Source organism: Macaca mulatta, chromosome 17 (genome assembly GCF_049350105.2).
Source record: "Macaca mulatta isolate MMU2019108-1 chromosome 17, T2T-MMU8v2.0, whole genome shotgun sequence".
NCBI lineage: Eukaryota > Metazoa > Chordata > Mammalia > Primates > Cercopithecidae > Macaca > Macaca mulatta.
The window spans coordinates 57793342-57800985 of record NC_133422.1 but is presented as its reverse complement, the minus strand read 5'-3'; the positions used below and the strand labels follow the sequence as shown (position 1 = coordinate 57800985).

Here is a 7644-nt window from a genome sequence, read left to right as displayed (position 1 = left end):
GCAAATGCCTAGAGATTTTGTCACCACTAGACCTGCCTTCCAAGAGACCCAGAAGGAAGCACAAAACGTGGAAAGGAACAACTGGTACCAGCCATTGCAAAAACATGCCAAAATGTAAAGACCATCGAGGCTAGGAAGAAACTGCATCAACTAACGGGCAAAATAACCAGTTAATATCATAATGGCAGGATCAAGTTCACACATAACAATCTTAACCTTAAATGTAAATGGACTAAATGCTCCAATTAAAAGACACAGACTGGCAAACTGGATAAAGAGTCAAGACCCATCAGTCTGCTGTATTCATGAGACCCATCTCACATGCAGAGACATACATAGGCTAAAAATAAAGGGATGGAGGAACATTTACCAAGCAAATGGAGAACAAAAAAAAAGCGGGGGTTGCAATAGTAGTCTCTGATAAAACAGACTTTAAACCATCAAAGATCAAAAGAGACAAAGGAGGCCATTACATAATGGTAAAGGGATCAATTCAACAGGAAGAGCTAACTATCCCAAATATATATGCACCCAATACAGGAGCACCCAGATTCATAAAGCAAGTCCTTAGAGACTTACAAAGAGACTTAGACTCCCATACAATAATAATAGGAGACTTTAACACTCCACTGTCAACATTAGACAGATCAACGAGACAGAAAGTTAACAAGGATATCCAGGAATTGAACTCATCTCTGCAGCAAGCAGACCTAATAGACATCTATAGAACTCTCCACCCCAAATCAACAGAATATACATTCTTCTCAGCACCACATCACACTTACTCCAAAATTGACCACATAATTGGAAATAAAGCACTCCTCAGCAAATGTACAAGAACAGAAATTATAACAAACTGTCTCTCAGAACACAGTGCAATCACACTAGAACTCAGGACTAAGAAACTCAATCAAAACCGCTCAAGTACATGGAAACTGAACAACCTGCTCCTGAATGACAACTGGGTACATAATGAAATGAAGGCAGAAATAAAGATGTTCCTTGAAACCAATGAGAACAAAGATGCAACATACCAGAATCTCTGGGACACATTTAAAGCAGTGTGTAGAGGGAAATTTATAGCACTAAATGCCCACAAGAGAAAGCAGGAAAGATCTAAAATTGACACTAATATCACAATTAAAAGAACTAGAGAAGCAAGAGCAAACACATTCAAAAGCTAGCAGAAGGCAAGAAATAACTAAGATCAGAGTAGAACTGAAGGAGATAGAGACACAAAAAACCCTCCAAAAAATCAATGAATCCAGGAGTTGGTTTTTTGAAAAGATCAACAAAATTGACAGACGGCTAGCAAGACTAACAAAGAAGAAAACAGAGAAGAATTAAATAGACACAATAAAAAATGATAAAAGGGATATCACCACCAACCCCACAGAAATACAAACTACTATCAGAGAATACTATAAACACCTCTATGCAAATAAACTGGAAAATCTAGAAGAAATGGATAATTTCCTGGACACTTAACACTCTTCCAAGACTAAACCAGGAAGAAGTTGAATCCCCGAATAGACCAATAGCAGGCTCTGAAATTGAGGCAATAATTAATAGCCTACCAACCAAAAAAAGTCCAGGACCAGATGGTTTCACAGCTGAATCCTACCAGAGGTACAAGGAAGAGCTGGTACCATTCCTTCTGAAACTATTCCAATCAATAGAAAAAGAGGGAATCCTCCCTAACTCATTTTATGAGGCCAACATCATCCTGATACCAAAGCCTGGCAGAGACACAACAAAAAAAGAGAATTTTAGACCAATATCCCTGATGAACATCGATGCAAAAATCCTCAATAAAATACTGGCAAACCGGATTCAGCAACACATCAAAAAGCTTATCCACCATGATCAAGTGGGCTTCATCCCTGGGATGCAAGGCTGGTTCAACATTCGCAAATCAATAAACATAATCCAGCATATAAACAGAACCAAAGACAAGAACCACATGATTATCTCAATAGATGCAGAAAAGGCTTTTGACAAAATTCAACAGCCCTTCATGCTAAAAACGCTCAATAAATTCGGTATTGATGGAACGTACCTCAAAATCATAAGAGCTATTTATGACAAATCCACAGCCAATATCATACTGAATGGGCAAAAACTGGAAAAATTCCCTTTGAAAACTGGCACAAGACAGGGATGCCCTCTCTCACCACTCCTATTCAACATAGTGTTGGAAGTTCTGGCTAGGGCAATCAGGCAAGAGAAAGAAATCAAGAGTATTCAGTTAGGAAAAGAAGAAGTCACATTGTCCCTCTTTGCAGATGACAGGATTGTATATTTAGAAAACCCCATTGTCTCAGCCCAAATTCTCCTTCAGCTGATAAGCAACTTCAGCAAAGTCTCAGGATACAAAATTAATGTGCAAAAATCACAAGCATTCTTATACACCAGTAACAGACAAACAGAGAGCCAAATCAGGAATGAACTTCCATTCACAATTGCTTCAAAGAGAATAAAATACCTACGAATCCAACTTACAAGCGATGTAAAGGACCTCTTCAAGGAGAACTACAAACCACTGCTCAGTGAAATCAAAGAGGACACAAACAAATGGAAGAACATACCATGCTCATGGATAGGAAGAATCAATATCGTGAAAATGGCCATACTGCCCAAGGTAATTTATAGATTCAATGCCATCCCCATGAAGCTACCAACGAGTTTCTTCACAGAATTGGAAAAAACTGCTTTAAAGTTCATATGGAACCAAAAAAGAGCCCGCATTGCCAAGACAATCCTAAGTCAAAAGAACAAAGCTGGAGGCATCACGCTACCTGACTTCAAACTATACTACAAGGCTACAGTAACCAAAACAGCATGGTACTGTTACCAAAACAGAGATATAGACCAATGGAACAGAACAGAGTCCTCAGAAATAATACCACACATCTACAGCCATCTGATCTTTGACAAACCTGAGAAAAACAAGAAATGGGGAAAGGACTCCCTATTTAATAAATGGTGATAGGAAAATTGGCTAGCCATAAGTAGAAAGCAGAAACTGGATCCTTTCCTTACTCCTTATATGAAAATTAATTCAAATGGATTAGAGACTTAAATGTTAGACCTAACACCATAAAAATCCTAGAGGAAAACCTCGGTAGTACCATTCAGGACATAGGCATGGGCAAAGACTTCATGTCTAAAATACCAAAAGCAATGACAACAGAAGCCAAAATTGACAAATGGGATCTAATTAAACTAAAGAGCTTCTGCACAGCAAAAGAAACTACCATCAGAGAGAACAGGCAACCTACAGAATGGGAGAAAATTTTTGCAATCTACTCATCAGACAAAGGGCTAATATCCAGAACCTACAAAGAACTCAAACAAATTTACAAGAAAAAAACGAACGACCCCATCAAAAAGTGGGCAAAGGATATGAACAGACATTTCTCAAAAGAAGACATTCATACAGCCAACAGACACATGAAAAAATGCTCATCATCACTGGCCATCAGAGAAATGCAAATCAAAACCACAATGAGATACCATCTCACACCAGTTTGAATGGCGATCATTAAAAAGTCAGGAAACAACAGGTGCTGGAGAGGATGTGGAGAAATAGGAACACTTTTACACTGTTGTTGGATTGTAAACTAGTTCAACCATTATGGAAAACAGTATGGTGATTTCTCAAGGATCTACAACTAGATGTACCATATGACCCAGCCATCCCATTACTGGGTATATACCCAAACCATTATAAATCATGCTGCTATAAAGACACATGCACACGTATGTTTATTGCAGCACTATTCACAATAGCAAAGACTTGGAATCAACCCAAATGTCCATCAGTGACAGACTGGATTAAGAAAATGTGGCACATATACACCATGGAATACTATGCAGCCATAAAAAATGATGAGTTTGTTTCCTTTGTAGGGACATGGATGCAGCTGGAAACCATCATTCTCAGCAAACTATCACAAGAACAGAAAACCAAACACCACATGTTCTCACTCATAGGTGGGAACTGAACAATGAGATCACTTGGACTCGGGAATGGGGACATCACACACCGGGGCCTATCATGGGGAGGGTGCCGGGGGGAGGGATTGCATTGGGAGTTATACCTGATGTAAATGACGAGTTGATGGGTGCTGACGAGTTGATGGGTGCAGCACAGCAACATGGCACAAGTATACATATGTAACAAACCTGCACATTATGCACATGTACCCTAGAACTTACAGTACAATAATAATAAAAAAAAAATCACTCACTGATCCACCCAGAACAATTTTCAGCCCTATAAGCTCCATGCGTAGTAAGTGATCTATATAAGTACTGTTGTTTTTATTATTATCATTTTTATTCTGTTTTTTCTGTATCTTTTCTAGATTTCAATAAGTTGAGACACACAAATATTTATTACACTGTTACAATTGCCTATATTATCCAATATGGTAACATGTTGTGCAGATTTGTAGTCTAGAAGCAATAGGCTGCATCTTATAACCTAGGTATCTTCTAAACTATACCATACTGGTTTGGGTAAGTATACTGTGAAATCTGCATGACAAACATCATTGTCTTATGACACATTTCTCAGAATTTCAGAACATATCCCTGTCGTTAACAGCACATGACTGTGTTTGATTTATTGTCTTGATGTCCCTTTGCTTTCCCCATGCATTACCATCATCAGCCTAATGAAACAGCCTGGGATTGTGTAATTACTAACTTAGGGCTTTGAGTTTAATTCTTTTTCAACCATTGTGGTATCTTGATTACTATATTAACAATATATCTCCTTTATGTGTTTTTAAATAGTTACTTGGACATGAACTATTTATAAGCTTTGGAAATATGATTTCATTTATTCTGCAGGATAACTTCAGGAAGTGGGTATTAATTCTCATTGTACAAATGAAGACATTAAGTATCAGCGTTTAAGTAGCTTGGTAAGTGTTATTCCAGTAATAAAATAGGCATAAATAGAGTACAACTTTCTCAGTTCTATATACGATTTTTCTCTATGTATGGGCTTATTCAGATCAGCCAGTATATACCTTGGTTTCGGCAATCTGTTATTGACTTTCTTTTAAGAATGAAGAGAAGAAGAAAAAAGGGAAGAAAAAAAAAAGAAGAAAACCATAACCCTGTTTTACTATCAGACACCACATTTTTCTCTTCTACATTATCTTCTTTAAAGAATGGCATGTTGCAGAGTCCATGAGTGCAAGTGCTAGAAAGGCCAGGTGGAAATATTAAAAGTGATGCAGTTCAATACTGACAGTGATGAAATAGAGAATGTATGGACCCTATAATCTCAAGGAGGGGCAGCAACCCATTTGAATATTTTTTCAAGCCACTATAGGGAAATATTGACAAGGTTTCCAATTTTTCAAAAGGACCCATAATCCAAATTCTTATACAAAATCTCATTTTTAATTTCATATGAGTTGGAAATTAAAATCAATGTTTTATTTATGTTATGATCTCTACTTTTGGTTCTACCAGATTATTACTTGTTTAACTCTCTGTAATCTGAATTCTGCCACCCACAAGCCATATTAATGGAGATCGTCAATGATTTACCTATTGTCTTTTGAATACTTATTAATTTATATCTTAATTGACCTGCAAGCAGTTTTAAAACGCTTCAGGTGTGTTTATCAAAAGATTCCTTCATGTGGCTTTTTATCTTTCTCTACTCTTTCATCAATCTCATTTATTACTAAATTTCAGTTATCATCTGCCATGCCAATAACTGCCAACTCTAAACATTTATCACAGTTTTCTATGCAAACTTTATAGGAATATTAATATACCTCATATTCACATTTTCAGTGTTTACATATTCAGTATGTATACTGAATTAAGTATTAATTCCCAAAACATACGATGATCATTCAGGAGACTTTCTTTGAACCTCAATAAATGTCATTACATTTTATAGCACTCTATTTTTGTTTCATAGAACTTCACTGTTTTATTAATCATTTTTTGGATGATATCATATATCTTCTACCAAAGTATAATTTCTATGGGGAAAATAACTTTATTTCTTAATTTTACTATTACATTTTAGCATCTATTATGCTGACTAGCACGCCTCATGTTTGTCAATAAATAATTTATTGCTTCTCACCTCTAAATTTACCCTGCAATCACTCTGCCGTAATGTGTGGAATTCCTCCTCTATTTATTTCCTCATAGTGAGCACAGTATTTAAGGCTTCTCAGCAGAGGGCGCCAGAGAGATGTTGTAGAGGAAAGGACTCTCCTATGGTGCCTGGCTCCTTACAGTGAGTGGGTGGTGTGAGTGTGAGAACATCTAGAGGTGCTATACCTCAGAATCTGAGATCCCTCATCAACATTACAGCTGGGACTGGCTTCCTGCAGCCTTCTCAGCATGGACACCCGAATTTCTAGGCTTCCTACCTCCACAGTTTTTTTATTCCCTCTGCCCAACTGTGTACCTGGGCCCTTGCTAAGTTTTGCCTGTGGCCTGCTTGCAGTTAAGAATTTGTCATTGGCTCACTCCTTCTGTATCTTTTTACCTAGATCCACTGAAAGAGATTCAACTGTGTGGCACCTAGGGCGAGGAGAGTTGCTTTCTGCCTTTGTTGTTGTCCAGCAATTGCTGAATAGCTCTGACCTGAGCAAACCAGTGAAACACGGTGCTATTCAGTGGGGTGCAACTGCACCTTTCTCAGCTACTCTAGTCTTGCAGAGGAAACCCCCCTTCCAAATTTTTTCTTCGATGAATACTCTGTCTCAGTTCTAGGGTACCATATAGAGTTTTCTTGTATTTTAGAGTTACTCTTTTATCAAAGTTCACCAGTCTTTTGTATTACATTTCTCCTGTCTACATCAACTGTGTGGTTTCTACTCATTATGGATATAGATTGACACAAACTCAACAAATATTTCTGAATGAATGACTCCAGAATCCAAGTTATTTTAATCACTGTATAAAATCTCCAGAGTTTCTTCTATATTTCTGAACATGCTAACTATGTATCAAAAGACAAACCACACATCTAGAGAAGATGTGGTCAGATTTTATAAGTGTTTATAACATGTTTAAATGTCTGGAATCTAGAATACATGTATAATTCCAACAAATAGATAAGAAAAAAAGAAATAATCCAATAGGATATTGGGCAAAATATTGAAACCAACGTGTCATAAAAGAGGAAATATTACTTTCTAATACACCTGGAAAACGTGTACCCACCTGAGCAATGACATAATACAAATGGAAGTTAAGACAGAATACAACAAGGCAACAAAAATCCCCTTGCTTAAGCTTACTATAAACAAACAAACAAAAAATTCATCAAAAGACTATTAATTTATATACAGTCAGGGATAATGCCCAAAATCTGGGGCACAGAATTGATTCAGTGAGGAAACCACACTCACCACCATTAAAGATAAGTTCCTATAACTTACATGGGTTTCACTATTGTTCCAGTAACTTGATCTTGCCCCTACTGCTATTGTTACCAGTGAGAATTTTCTAGTGCTTCAATGTATCATTATATCATAATTAAAATTCTGGGGATTGGGTTAATCTAATTGGTAGAGCTTAGGTCATCGGGTATACCCTAGCTGCAACAGAGACTGAGATAATGATTACCTGTTATCTTCAGCTTCCATAGTA

At 37.1% G+C, this 7644-nt stretch overlaps 1 long non-coding RNA gene across 1 annotated transcript; it reads left to right on the top strand.

The window, feature by feature from the left end:
- Nucleotides 1–4857: 4857 nt before the first annotated feature.
- Nucleotides 4858–6846, top strand: LOC144336163 (uncharacterized). The gene is made up of 2 exons (XR_013407683.1): nucleotides 4858–4934; nucleotides 6540–6846. It is a non-coding gene; the product is annotated as an uncharacterized LOC144336163 (long non-coding RNA).
- Nucleotides 6847–7644: the final 798 nt, after the last annotated feature.